This window comes from Microcaecilia unicolor, chromosome 12 (assembly GCF_901765095.1).
Source record: "Microcaecilia unicolor chromosome 12, aMicUni1.1, whole genome shotgun sequence".
Taxonomy (NCBI): Eukaryota; Metazoa; Chordata; class Amphibia; order Gymnophiona; family Siphonopidae; genus Microcaecilia; species Microcaecilia unicolor.
This window is the reverse complement of record NC_044042.1, coordinates 93581566-93597083: the sequence shown is the minus strand read 5'-3', so window position 1 is coordinate 93597083 and position 15518 is coordinate 93581566. Positions and strand designations below refer to the sequence as shown.

Genomic DNA, 15518 nt, shown 5'->3' with positions numbered 1-15518 from the left:
CTCCAACAAGGTCTCTTCCCTAAGGAAAATGGTAACATCCTACTCACCTCTATACCAAAAGATACCAAGAAAAAAATGAAATGAAATCACCAGTTACCGCTCAGTAGCATCAATCCCACTAGCAGTCAAACTGTTGGAAAGTATGTTAACCAAACAACTCACTGACTACATAAACAAATTCTCAATATTACATGAATCACAATCAGGATTTCGCCCCATCCACAGCACCAAAACAGTACTGACTATTCTCCTGGCCAAATTCAAGCAGGAAATAGCAACAGGTAAAAGCATACTTCTCCTCCAATTTGACATGTCTAGTGCATTCGACATGGTAAACCATAATATACTATTAAGACCCCTAGACTACTTCGGGATTGATGGAAATATACTTAGTTGGATCAAGGGTTTCCTAACCACCAGAACATACCAAGTGAAATCAGACTCAAATATGTCATCACCGTGGAAAGCAGACTGCGGAGTACCTCAGAGATCACCACTATCACCGATCCTTTTCAACCTAATGATGACCCCACTAGCGAAGTCCTTATCCACCCAAGGCCTCAACCCATTCATCTATGTAGGCGACGTTACAATATACATTTCTTTCAAGCATGACCTGTCAGAAATCACCAACGAAATCAAGCTTGGCTTGAATACCATGAACTCATGGGCAAATGCATTCCAACTAAAACTCAATACAGAAAAAACACATTGCCTCATCCTCTCATCCCAACATAATACGAACAAACCCACAAATCTAAACACCCTAGATTACACCCTCCCTATCTCAGATAGCCTGAAAATCCTCGGTGTTATAATCGACCGTAACCTTACACTCGAGAGTCAAGTGAACTCTACAACCAAGAAAATGTTCCACTCAATGTGGAAACTCAAGCGCGTGAAACCATTCTTCCCGAAGGAAACATTTCAAAACCTGATACAATCAATGGTACTAAGCCATGCTGACTACTGCAATGGAATTTATGCGGTATGCAAAGAGCAACTCGTAAAGAAACTTCAGACCGCCCAAAACACAGCAGCCAGGCTTATATTTGGAAAAATGCAATTCGAAAGCGCCAAACCCATCCGAGAAAAACTACACTGGCTCCCAATCAAAGAACGTATTGCTTTCAAAATCTGCACTCTGGTCCATAAAATTATCTACGGCAAGGCCCCGGGATACATGACTGACCTCATAGAGCTAGCAACCAGAAACACAATCAGATCAACACGGACATACTTAAATCTCCACTACCCAAGCTGTAAAGGACACAGATACAAATCAACCTATGCATCCATCTTCTCCTACATAAGCAAACAACTGTGGAATGCATTACCAAAAGCTGTGAAAATAACGTACGACCCCATCTTAACTTCCGGAAATCACTAAAGACCAACCTATTCGAAAAGGCATACCCTACTGACCCAACTTAAGTGCCAAAGCTTGTAATAAACACTACATAACTCTTCCCCCCCCCCCCCCCCCATTCCCCAATGCGCCTGTAACATATGAACCCTATTCGACTATAACATCACTTTGTATTTGTTTCTCTACCGGAGTCGGCAAACGCCTTCACGGTACTATGTAAGCCACATTGAGCCTGCAAATAGGTGGGAAAATGTGGGATACAAATGTAATAAATAAATAAATAAAATCAGATAGAAATGTAAACGTGGCTGGTAGAAATTTTAGATGCTTTCTTTGATCAGGGACATCTTCCAATAAGATTGGAGACTGTAGTTGCACCAATGTTTAAAAAAAAATATAGATGATTTATGCTAACATTACAGGCCATTTCAGACCTTTCAGTGTTGGCTAAATAGAAAAGGAGCTAGTAATCCAGCTTGAGATAACATTAGATATAAGATGAGCTGGGTTTTGGAAAGGATGCAGCAGAAACTGTTAATGGCCATGCTTAAGTTTATTGTTGGAGGGATAAGGGGCTGAACGTGTTAGCTGTCACTGCGGTGTTTGACATAGTCAAACCCAATTATCTTAATTGACAGATGTTCAATTTTGAGTTTGTGGTATGACATTGATTTATAGATTCAGGCCTTCCTGGTTGATAGGAAATATAGGGTGGGTTGAATGGGAATTGGTCAAGGGTTATTGAGTCCCATGTCATCATCATTGCTTTTTAATGTCTACTTAAGTCCGTGGGAGAGCTAGTAAGGGCATATGGCTTTACATTCTGTACCTATGCCAGTGATATTCAACTGTTGTTTCCAATTTAATGGAACGGTAGTTCACAGCAGAATATAATTGCTAATTGTTTAGAAAATTGAAGACACTTAACTACTGGTGGTTGTCAGTGGAATATAGCAAAATCAGCAGTGCTTTGTTTTGGTAATGTTTTTTTTTTGCAGAGGATTAAGAATAAGAGCATCTGTGGGAGATATGGAGGTCCTACTTGTGGAGTCAGTAAAAGGTTGTGGTGATATTACTCTAGAGCCTAAGAGGAGGATAATTTACCTCTCAACAAGACTCTGTACCATTTAGATTTAGATTTTGGTCACACCTTTTTCAGTAGTAGCTCAAGGTGAGTTATATTCAGATACTCTGGATATTTCTCTGTCCTAGGAGGCAATGGAGGGTAAAGTGATTTGCCCAGGATCACAAGGAACAGCAGTGGGATTTGAACCGGCCACCTCTGGATTGCAAGACCGGTGCTCTATCCACTAGGCCACTCCTCCACTCCATGTCCTATCTGTCAGGAAATAATAGTGAGTGTGTAAACCACAAAAGTATGTGTTACACACAGATAAACAGACAAAATGCCTTTATTTATTCTTTTAACATAGAATGTCTTTGTAATTGTTCACCATAGCAATTCATTAGGTACAATAATAAAATCATATGTAGTTATTATACTTACCCAAGTATGTCAGTCTGCCTTTGTGTTGCTGTCAGTAATGCTGGTTTTTGTGTTCAATAGATAAGAATGGCTGTGTTGTAACTTTTCTCCCCGTAGACCAGACTTGTCCAACCTATGAGAATCTGGCCCACCAAGTGCTTTTTTCTGGCCCTCGGAAGCTTGGCAATTCTTGTGATACTTACAACGGGATTCTTCCCTTCCACAACTTCGCTCTCTGTAAGCTTGAGCCATGTGGTGCTGAAAGTTTGGGTTGGTCTTGCAGTTTCAAGTCTTGTGAGACCAACCAAAACTTACAGCACCACATGGCACAAGCTTCCAGAGAGCTGTGTCACGGTGGGGAAGCAGGAATCCCACTATTTCTTATGCAGCTGAAGCCAGGTGGGGGGGGGGGGGGGGGGCTACATGAAAGAGAAAAAGACTGTGTGAAGGCTGGGGGGGGGGGGAGGTACATGTGTGTGTATGACAGGCCAGGTGAAGGCTGGGAAGGGGACAGTGCACTGTTGCATTTTGCCACTGTTTGACAAAATATGTTGCAAAGTGTGTTGGTGCGCGTTTTGGCCTTCCAAATGTTATAAAATATAAAATGCGACCCAAAGTTGGACAAGCCTGCTCTAGATAGGGTTACCATATTTTGTCCCCCAGAAAGGAGGACACATGCCCCGCCCCCTTTCACACCCTTACTCTGCCCCCTGCCACATTTTCCCCACCCCCCTCCCCTTACCTTACTACTGCCCTGGTGGTCTAGTGACCTCTTTGGGGCAGGAAAGAGCCCCCTATTTCCTGCCCGGAGCGCTGCCCTGCATGCATCCTTCCTGTTGCTGATCTTCGTCGTTGATTCAAAATGGCCGCCGAGAGTTGAAGTGACCTCGCGAGACTTCAACTCTCGGTGGCCATTTTGAATCAAGGCCGAGGATCAGCAACAGGAAGGATGCATGCAGGGCAGTGCTCCGGGCAGGAAAGAGGGGGCTCTTTCCTGCCCCGAAGGCGGAAGAGGTCACTAGACCACCAGGGCACTAGTAAGTAAGGGGAGAGGAGGCTAGCAATCTGCCCATTTGTCCGGATTTCTGGGACGGCCCGCCCACCAGCCTGCCTGTTTGTCCAGAAATCCGGACAAACGGGCAGATTGGCAAAACCCGCCCGGTTGCACGGACATGCCCTCAAAAAGAGGACATGTGCGGTTAAATCTGAACATATGGTAACCCTAGCTCTAGACAAACTTTTCTCTCTCTCTCTCTGAAAAAGAACTTCCAGCACTGATCCCAGCATACAAGCTATTCAGCAGTGGAGCTTTTGCCAATACATGTTCAATCATGTGACTGTTGGGCACTGAGGGGGTGGCAAAGTCAACTGTGTTTCTTTTCCTTCAGGGAAACAGGGTCTGCATAACCAGGTCTGGGTTCTGCCTGCTTCGGCCACTCTCATCCAGTTAGGCCTCTCTTTCTAGCTGCTTTTTACCAGCTGCTCCTCTTTCCCCTTCAGCCCCTCCTTATATACAGTTCTCCATATATTAATCTTAATGTAAGTTGTCAAGTCATGGTCCAAGAAAACACACAGGCAGATGAGCTGCAAAATCCAGAACAGCTGCAGTAGAGCAGATAGTGCAGAATGCCTGTATTCAAAATTTATTTATCACAAGTAATGTTAAAAGTTTTTAAAGTTTTTATGCTTTTATATTGCTTATGGCGAATATATTTTGAATACAGACATTCTGCGCTGGTCTGCTTTGTTGCTACAGTTGTCAAGTCATGCCTGGGCAGTTAGATAAGAGTGCCCACATAAACAGAAAGAGAGTCAACATCTCCATATGAGATTACCATGTCCCAGGCTGAAGAAGTCACTGTGGAGCATGTTTTGTAATACCAATTGGCTTGAAGCAATCTGATGGTTCTTCCTGTCCTATCCATGACTTGCCTCCTGACCTTGTTGTTCTTTCCCCTGGGCATCTCTATGCCATGCTTCTGAGTAATTCCTAGGAAAAGATATAACTTGTGTTTTTTTGCTCTGAGTAAACAAGCTGCTGGCAAATTCCATCTTAAGAGAGAGAATAAATCCTATTTAGTTCCCTATACTATTATCCTATATTAATTAATTAAAAACCACCCCAGAAAAATATACATACAGTGTTAGAGGAAGAGGGGGTGAGTTGGAAGCAAGTGTCAGGTGGTGAAGTATGCCTTTGAGAAGTTGAGAGTAGTAAATAAGTCCATTTTTAGAAGGGGCTTTATGAATGGTAGTCTAAGCAATAGTAATATGCTTCCTAGATTACTGTAATGTGCTATATGTGGGGTTAACAAGTAAAGTATTGAACATTTGATTTAGTGACTTAATACACTTCACAATGGTATTAAAAATTGCAAATGCTGTAGTACAAAACATCATAGTGAAGTTAATTACCAGAACAAAGAGCAGGGATAGAGCTAGACTCTTTTGCTGAAGCAACTTCACTGGCTACCAGTTAACGAACAACATGTATTTAAAATGTTTATAATTTTAAAGTACTCCACACCCATAGCCTGGAACAGGTGCCGCAGAGATTTAAGGTACATATCCCAAGGTCTCTCATCTCATTGCAAAGAACTTTACTAGTAATTCCATCCCAGAAATATATGAAATAAGAAAAGTGGTGGGAAAAGGCCTTTAGGGTTGCAGCAGGGAATGTATTTATATTTTGTAGCCTGTATTAATTGTCTTTGTTTTTATTTGTTTGTAAACCATGTCTAATGGAATACCGAAGAAAGCTTATATTAACTTTTATAAATAAGTAAATGAATAGATTATACTTCTGAGGCAAGTCAGCCTATTTCATTTTGGGTGCTATGATCAGGTGATAGTCACTTGGAACTTCTTTCTCCAGACACTTTCCACATGCTGGTTCTCTAAAGGGGTTAATTATCTCCATGTATGAAAAACGTTGGTCTATGACAGGGGGTGGGGTAACCTGCGGCCCACCATTGAATTTTATGTGGCCTGGAAGACCATAGGAAATATACACAGAAAATGTCATTAATCAGAGTTTTAGTAATTTTAAATATTGTATTTTGCAAATATGTTTAGAATAGCTTCTCAAGCAGTTTGCTTCCATCGTGTTTAGTTAAAGTTTTACTTTATTTATCACAGAAAGTCTTTGGAGCTCTCTGCATTTCTGGTTCTGACATATGTAATGTTGCAGCCTGCCAGGAATAGTGCTGACATTCATATAGCGCTCTGTGTATAAAAGTTGCCCACTCCTAGTCTAAGTAATGTGGCATGGGGAGGTTTTTTTTTTTTTTTTAAATGGTAAAAATAAACCTAGATCTTTATTAAGACTCCTTTTACAAAGCGGCGCTACCAATTAGCAGTGAGCTGAATGCAAAGAAGCCCATTCAATTCTCATGGGCTTCTTCACATTCAACGCACGCTAATTGGTAGCACCGCTTTCTAAAAGGAGCCCTTAATGAGGAGCTGTTAATGAGAAGGAGACAAGACTTTTTGCTGTTTAATTCACCATAGTTAGATTTTTCAAAGCAAGGGGCTTTACTGATAACATAGTTGGGGCCTATTCACAAAAGCATAGTAAGAATTCTGTTTAAAATGTTACTTTTCCTCACAGTTATCAAAGAACAGGGCTTCTTCCTTTTTGCTATGCAGCTAATATCTAGATCCTTTTTCTTGTCTCCGACCCCCTTGCTCCTCTCACTGCACTGAATTATTGTCTCTCTGCAGTGTCTTCCTGGCTTAAGGATAATAGCCTCTTTCTCAACACTGCTAACTGTGAAACTATTATTTTCTCTAGTCCTCACTCCCTTCTTCCGCTGGTCCCCATACTTCACTCAAACTAGCTCACCTTTAAGGACTCTGTTTAGATCTTAGGTATTATGTTTGATTCTAAGCTCACCTTCAAGGCTCAAATTGATTCCGTTACTCATTTGGTCTATTTGTCCATTCCTCTCACCTCACTCTATTAGTTCTCTTGTGTTAGCTATGGTTATCTGTAGGATCGATTACTGCAACTCGTTATATGCTGGACTTCCTGTTTCTTCAATCAAATGTCTGCAACTCATTCAATCCAGTGCTGTCAAACTCATTCACCATGCACACCACTTTGATCACATCACCGCCCCCCCCCCCCCCCCCCCCCCCGAACCCGTCTTGAGCACTGGCTCCCAGTCTCATCTGCTTCAAATTATTATGCTTACATTCAAGTGTCGTTTTCCTAATGCCCCTTTTTACCTGTACAAACTACTGGTTCTCTACTGCCCATCTCATAGCCTCAGCTCCTCCTCCGACAATCTCCTTTTTGTGCCTTCACCCTCAGCACTACACCTCTCACTCTCTCGTGACACTGCTTTTAGTTACTTAGGGCCCAAGCTCTCAGATTACCCATGCTGCTGCAATCTTTCAAGGCTGTCTTGCTGGAGGAAAAGTCTATAAATAGTTACTGAGGTAGATGTGTTGAAATCCACTAATTATCCCTGAGGGCAGGCAATATGGAATCTACTTTTGAGCCCCTGCTGAGTACTGTTGACCTGGATTGGCTACTGTTGGAATAAAGATACTAAGCTTGATGGCCATTTGATCTGACATAGAATGGCAATTCTTATGTTCTTCAGTGGGTGTTAAGACACTATTATTTTGTTACTGTAACTTATATTCACTAATGTGCTGGTATTATAAACAGGTGATAATGTGGTTTATGTTATTGCAGGCTTTGTTAACTAACTATGGTACTAGTTATTTTAGTGCTTGCACAATAGGAGGTATTCCAGATACACACAGTGCCACTTCCTTGTCAGTAAGGAGGAGAGAGAGAGAGAAATAGGTTCAGAGACATCTGAGTGCTCTGTCTTATCTTATTACTATTTTCTTTAGCTACTGTTCCTTGTTTTTTGGGTTGGTTTTTTTTTGTCTCTTGTCTTTCTGTGTAGGTGAAAGCTTGTATGTTTCTGGGGTTTTGTTTTGTTTTTGCTTCTGTCTGTCTTTGTCTTGTCTTTTTGTTTTAGAATACACTAGAGATGAGCATACAGGCATGACTGATGTGTAAAGGAGTTCTAGACAGCAGCTGAGTGGGTATGCAGGAAACAAGGGGAGAAGCTGCTTAAGAGGATGTTTGGCATCAAGTGGAGGATAGCAGGGCCAGGAAGAATTGACAAGGAGAGTGCAGAAGAGCGGGAGGAAAAGAGTTGTAAGTACCAGTCTCACGTTGGAGGCAGGAAAGACAGAGAAGGAGCAGCAAGGTGGTGGGCAGTGCGGGAGATGAGGAAGTAAAGGAAGAGGAACCGCTGGCAACCAGCTCAAAAGAAAGAGGATGGCGCATGGGAAATGAAAGGAAGTGAGAGGAAGAAATGAGAGCAGAGAGGTAAACACCACAGCTGATGACTGGTGAACAGCCAGAACCCAGCAGCCAATTTTCACTGCCCAAGCAGTATATTAGAGACTTCGGGTCAGCTAGGAGGAGAGCAACATTCTTTGAGGACAAGCAGGCATAATAATTCTTACATGTGGGTGGTGTCATCCACAGAGCCCAGTCCGGACTCTTTGAGGCAGTGCCCCCACCGTGCATTCTCAGGTGCCTTCCTGCCCATCGCTTGAGCGTGGGGCCAGCAGTCTGTCATTTTCTGTGGAGCAGAGAGGTTCTTTTTTTAATCCCTTAGTGCGTCAAACGTTTGCCTTTTTTGGTGCCTTCCCTTTTTCGGGACATTTTCTCTTCATATTTTTCTTCTTTCTGTATTAAGTTGTAAAAATTATTAATTTTTTCAGCTATTTTTTATTTTTCAATTTTCAGCCTTTGGGTCCTCCAAGCCCTTCTCTTGCCCAGGAAGCATCAACCATTTTTGTATATGTGACTACTCAAGCTCCCCGAGCCATAGACATGAGCCGTTTTTCCTTCCATGTTGGCGAGGGTGCCAAGTGGCTTTTAGAAGTGTACTCGATGCAATAGGACTATTTCAGGCACAGACCCCCATAATTGGTGTGTTCATTGCTTAGGTGCAGAGCACCAGGACATACAGTGTAACCTCTGCCTGCGCATGCAGCTGAGGACACTTAAGGCCCATAGAGTCCAATGTAAGAAACTTTGTGGTTCTGCATTGACATCAGCTTCCTCATCGAGCATGGCAACGGATTTGACACTATGTGGAACCTGCATTGACATCGGGTGCACCAATGCAACATCACAATGTTCTGACATTGGATTCAGTGCTATGTACTTGTAAGGACTCTACATCCTCATCATCAGTGCTGTGTGCATCGAGGGACCTGCAGTATAAAAAGCCTAAGAAGCATTGCCATTGTTCTCCTTCCAGGCACTTTGCATGGGAAGCATACACGCCACAGTGACCACTCTCCTCTCCCAACTTATTTTTCATTGAGAGCCTTCAAGGTCTTTCAGATCTCCTACGCCTGCACAGGCTATAACTCAGGTTGCGTCCACACCGCTTTCTCACTGGCAGTAGCCAGTACCGATGCCTACTCTTTAGGAGGAAATCCGAGCTATGCTCAAGGAGGAGCTTTCAGGGCTACTGCATTCACATCTATACAGCTTTCAGGATGCTTGTGCCAGCCTCATCCCAGCCTGTCGATATATCAGTGAGATCGCCACGGTACAGGTACTGCACACTGGCTCGACGCCGACCATTGGGGGAAGCACAAACCCGACCGATGCATGCGTTGATATCAGCAGAGGAACTTTCTCCAACCTCGGAGACTCATCTACCTCTTTGCACCTCGACATAGAGCTGACACTCTCTTCTACGTACTTTCTGTTAACAGTACTTTGAAAAGTCAGACTCGGACCACTTATGGGAGATGGATTAAGACCCACAGGACATCTTAGCTGAGGAATCCTATGACATCTCATCTGATCCTTCTCCACTACCTGAGAGACGTAAGTCTCCTACAGAAAGTATATCTTTTCCTGGCTTTGTCTGTGAGATGGCTCAAACAATACCTTTCAAATTAAAGACACAGGAGGAACCTCGTTCAGAACTCTTAAAAGGTTCAAGATTATGACTTTCCTCCTAGAGAAGGAATCACTGTTCCAATTCATACAATTATGAAAAGAAAGCACTGTGATCAAAAACTGGGAGACTCCATTGACAGAGAGGGGTGAATGGAATTCAAACATGCGTGGGATGAACATAAAGGAATCCTGTTCAGAAGAAATGGATCCTCAGGAGCTTAGCCAAGATTGGATAACAGAGCCGGTAGTGGGCGGCGGGGATAGTGCTGGGCAGACTTATACGGTCTGTGCCAGAGCCGGTGGGAGGCGGGGATAGTGCAGGGCAGACTTGTACGGTCTGTGCCCTGAAAAAGACAGGTACAAATCAAGGTAAGGTATACACAAAAAAGTGGCACATTTCTTGGGCAGACTGGATGGACCGTGCAGGTCTTTTTCTGCCATCATCAACTATGTTAGTTCAAGTTGCCCCCCAAAAAATAGATGCAATGTATAAGACACACAAATGCACTGGATATGAGAAACCACAGTTACTTCATCATTCCCTATTTTTTTTTTTTTGTTTTGTTACATTTGTACCCCACGCTTTCCCACTCATGGCAGGCTCAATGCGGCAGGCAATGGAGGGTTAAGTGACTTGCCCAGAGTCACAAGGAGATGCCTGTGCCGGGAATCAAACTCAGTTCCTCAGTTCCCCAGGACCAAAGTCCACCACCCTAACCACTAGGCCACAGTTGTGAAATCCGAGTTAAAATCCTCTCACAGTTCAAGATCTCCATGCTTCTGCACAAAGAAGATTGCATGCATTTGCTGCATGGATCCCTCTTTGTGCATCACTCGCTCTTTGTGAGTCCAAATTGTCAAATGCATTTGACAGCTGTGATGCACCGAACCCCCCAACCCCACACTTTTAAAAAAACTTCTCTGGTGGTTCAGTGGACCTTGTTTCTTTCCCTCAATTCCCCCCCCCCCCCCAATCTTTTTTTTTTAAATTTCCCTGGTGGTCCAGTGAACCAGACCCCTTCCTCCATGCATGCACACCCCCCCCCCCCCCCCCCCCCCCCGTTTTAACCCGGCACCCAGGCCCTGCCCAGTGCATTCTGGGATGCACTGGGCAGGGTTAAACACTATATAAGGAGTTTATTTCCTTTTATGGTGCTTAGCCCTGCCCAGTACATACCATAATGCACTGGGCATGACCTGGGCATCACCGTTATGTTCTGGGCAGGCCTGAAACAAGAGGGAGGAGCTGTTGCTCCTGCCCTCCTCCCTCCACCTTGGTACAGGGAGGGGGGTGCAGGTGGGGTCGTACCAGGACTGGGAAGGGTGGTGTGCAACTGCCTGCTTGTGCTTCTCTCCTCCTTCAACAGCTCCAGAACAGCCGTAAAATTTGTTCCTTAAATTATGGTTGCTCTAAAGCTATGCATCCCCCAGAATACCCATTAGAATACTAATGAGCTCATTGTAATACATTTGCATGGAGTTCTCAGTGGCTGCTAATGGCACACGTTAGAACCACGGAAAACCCCTTTGTGCATTACTAGCTACATAATTGTTTGGTTTAGACTGACTAGAACTAGTCTCAAGCAATCGTTAATAGCAGGGTAAGCTTTGCGTATCTGGCCCTTAAAGGTCTGTCTATTTGGGGCTGAGGTAACACAGGAGAGTTCAGCAGTAACCACACTGCTAGAGGTTTGGAACATCTGCTCCATAGAAGACAACTTTTTTAAATGATTGCGGTGCTCAACCTGGCACACATTACTATGTAAAAAGGAAAACAAAATATGGTGAGTTATGGACATGAGCGGACTGACCATTCGAGCCAGAGGCTCTGACTGGATGCCCGCCGCACACTACAGCCCTCCCCAGTTCTACCTTTAAAGCAGGGGCGTAGCCAGGCCTTACGGTGGGAGGGGGCCATAGCTCAAGGTTGGGGGCACATTTTGAGTGCTGCCCCGCTGCACCCCCCCCCCCCCACTGCCACGCTTCGCCTCACCTCCCCCCGCCTCATGCCTCCTCGACTCCCCCTCGCCTCATGCCTCCTCGACTCCCCCTCGCATCATGCCTCCTCGACCCCCCCTCGCCTTGCAAACAAATACCTTTGCTGGTGGGGGTCCCCAACCCCCACCAGCCGAAGATTTCTTCAACGCCGATCTCCAGCACAGCCGCGTTCCTGCCCTGCTCATCTTTCTTCTTGCTCCTCCTGTCCTCTGCACACTGACGCTTCTCAGTTTCACGTAAAGGAGCGTCAGCGTGCACAGGACAGGAGGAGCAAGAGAAAGAAGGGCAGGGCAGGAACGCAGCTGTGCCGGAGACAGGGTGATGAAGAAGGCTTCGGCTGGTGGGGGTTGGGGACCCCCGCCAGCCAAACCAGTGGCCCAGATGAAATTTGCTTGGGCCCAGGCCCCCGTGGCCCCGCGTAGCACTGGTGATGTAGTAGCCTTTGCAGGGGGGGGGACATGTTCTTTCCTGCCTGTTGTGCTGCCGCTATTCCCCCTGCCCAGCAAACCGCCGTACTTCAGAAATGGCGGCCAAGACTCCCTGCAGAAGTCTCGCGAAACTCTCGAGACCTACAAAACTACTGCGGGAAGTCTCAGTCGCCATTTTGTTACAAATGGTATTTTCAAAAAAAGTAGACATTTTTTTTTAAATGGCCATATTTCCTATTCGGATTTGGGATTTTTAATGCAAAATGTCAAAAGTCTGACTAAGGCATCATATCAAAAATGCCTCTGCTCCACATTATCAATTACACACATTGCCAGTTTTACCCCACCCATTTGCTGCATGGGTAAAATAAACTGTGCCATTTCTTTTGCCTACAGAGGTGCAAGACATTTTTCAGCCAGTCATTTTACTCTAACTGCTTAGTTAGCCAGGGAAAATTATTGTGAAAATTGTTTTCCTCATTATGTAGCACTTCATTTGAGTCCATGCTGTGTTCACTAGATAGCAAATTCTGCATTTTGGGACAAAATGTTCTATACCCAAGTTTCAAAGTAAAAGTATATGCTGATGTTTCTTGTTGTGGAAACATGTCACATGTACAAAATACCCATAGACATTTGCACTTGCTTTTTTGCAGGTACGTTTTTCATGTTATATAGTATTAACACAGTAACACAGTAGATGACGGCAGAAAAAGACCTGCACGGTCCATCTAGTCTGCCCACGATAAACTCATATGTGTATACCTTACCTTGATTTGTACCTGTCTTTTTCAGGGCACAGATCGTATAAGTCTGTCCAGCAGTATTTCCCGCCTCCCATCACCGGCTCTGGCACAGACCCCGTATAGGTCTGCCCTCCCCTATCCTAGCCTCTCAACCACCAACCCCTCTTCCCCCCGCCACCCAATTTCAGCTAAGCTTCTGTGGATCCATTCCTTCTGCACAGGATTCCTTTATGCCTATCCCACGCATGTTTGAATTCCGTTACCGTTTTCATGTCCACCACCTCCCGTGGGAGGGCATTCCAAGCGTTCACCACCCTCTCCGTGAAGAAATACTTCCTGACATCTTTCCTGAGTCTGCCCCCCTTCAATCTCATTTCATGTCCTCTCGTTCTACCGCCTTCCCATCTCCGGAAAAGATTCGTTTGCGGATTAATACCTTTCAAATATTTGAACGTCTGTATCATATCACCCCTGTTCCTCCTTTCCTCCAGAGTATACATGTTCAGGTCAGCAAGTCTCTCTTCATATGTCTTGGAACGCAATTCCCATACCATCCTCGTAGCTTTTCTTTGCACCGCTTCTATTTTTTTAACATCCTTCGCAAGGTACGGCCTCCAAAACTGAACACAATACTCCAGGTGGGGCCTCACCAACGACTTGTACAGGGGCATCAACACTTCCTTTCTTCTGCTGATCACACCTCTCTCTATACAGCCTAGCAACCTTCTCGCTACGGCCACCGCCTTGTCGCACTGTTTCATTGCCTTCAGGTCCTCAGATACTATCACCCCAAGATCCCTCTCCCCGTCCGTGTCTATCAGGCTCTCCCCACCTAACACATACGCCTCCCTTGGATTTCTACTCCCTAATATGAGCAAGTTTCTTCGGTAGCCTTTCTCTGGCCGCATTGCTCTTCCCTGTAGAAGTTCCCTATGACCAGCGAGAGAGACGTTCGTATGATTTATAAACTTTATAAACTTGGACTGGAAAACAATTTACGGAAAGAGCCAAAACACATAGACCTTCATAATAGGATGCCTATTTTGTAAAGACAATCCAGTTCCGTTTTAATTCTTAATATAACACTGTTCAAATAAAAAATGTCACAGTGATTTATAATAAAATATTGCATGAACTATTGTTACAAGAAATGATTTTTCTTGGGGGAAAGAGCTCTAGAGCACGCGCTACTATTTATAATTTAAGAGCAGGTGCTGTATTTATAAGTTTTAGGATATTAATTTCTCCACCAATCACCAAAGGTGATAATTGCAATAAATTAAATAAATTAAGTATATATAAAAGATACCATATACTCAGAACACAAAGAGACCGTATTTTTAGCTTCAAAAAGGTTGATTTAATATACAATTGCACACGAGAGGTAGGTTTTTAAAAGGATCTTAGAACAGAGAATTTGTGCATAAAATAGAACAAAGTAGCAGGTAGGTTAACTTACAAGTCCTTGTTACAAGCATGCTGTGGTGGTCCAGCTGATTGATGAGCACATGTTTCAGGAGCAAGGCATCAGCGGACCCCAAGAGGAGGCAGGTCCCAAGAGGAGGCAGGTTCCAAGAGAGCGAGCTGGGCTGTTTCCAGGCCTTTTATAATGTTAGCAGAGAAGCATGGTGTGTGCATGTCGTGGATATTTTGCAAGGCATTATGGTTAATGTAGTCTGTTCACATGACCACATTATAAGTCCTTCTTTTCTGCACATGTCTGAAAGCTGATGGGAGGGGCAGGTATACCTTTGACAAGCAAATGTCCTGTTTATGCTTTTCCTCTGAGTTCTTTGTCTTCAATGGCTTCTCCAGACTTTCTGTCTCTTGGGTCTTTGGTTTTCAGAGATGTCCTGATGAGCGTCCAGGTACCCACCTTAGTCAAGCTTTTGTTCAGTCTTTTTAGGTGGGAGGGCAGAGAGAGTTATATATCTCTCTTTTGTCTTTGTTAAGTGTTTGTAATTTACTACCCCTGCTATCAGAAGTTCCCAGAAAAAGGGATGGGGAGAGAGGGGCTTGAAATGAAACTATTCTCTCTGCTGCAGTGTCAAATATATAAAAGCTGCACAAATATATTGGTGTATATATAATCCAGCAAATATGCTACATATTTCAGTAATAAACTGATACCATTACACTATCAGTTCTAATATAGAAAATTAATCCGAAAATTTGCTCCAGCATTCTCAAACAAAAAAAATCAAAATCAACTAAAGTTGTTGGCATTTGTTTGTTGCATACTGCTAAGAACTGTAGTAGATGGGTGGTTTTATAAATGTTTTGATTTGGCACTGTTGTATTTTTTTGATATTTGGAAAAGAATAATAAAGTACTTGAGATGGCAAAAAATGCCACTCTAATTTCTTCTAACTGTATAGAAGGTAAATTGTTATAATATGGCAAGCATCTTAGCTTCCGTGTTTTGAAGAACTATAGACATTTAGTGTAATTTATAACTCTGCATATGTGTTTAAAGTAAAAGCATGGTTTTCTCTGTGTGAACTTGGCTAAAGTTTTAATGCATAAGTACATA

The 15518-nt window shown here is 43.8% G+C and overlaps 1 protein-coding gene across 8 annotated transcripts in view; it reads left to right on the top strand.

The window, feature by feature from the left end:
• The window catches only part of MAPT (microtubule associated protein tau), a 344430-nt gene that overhangs the window by 194445 nt on the left and 134467 nt on the right, over positions 1-15518 (top strand). The gene's annotated exons all lie outside the window — the stretch shown is intronic.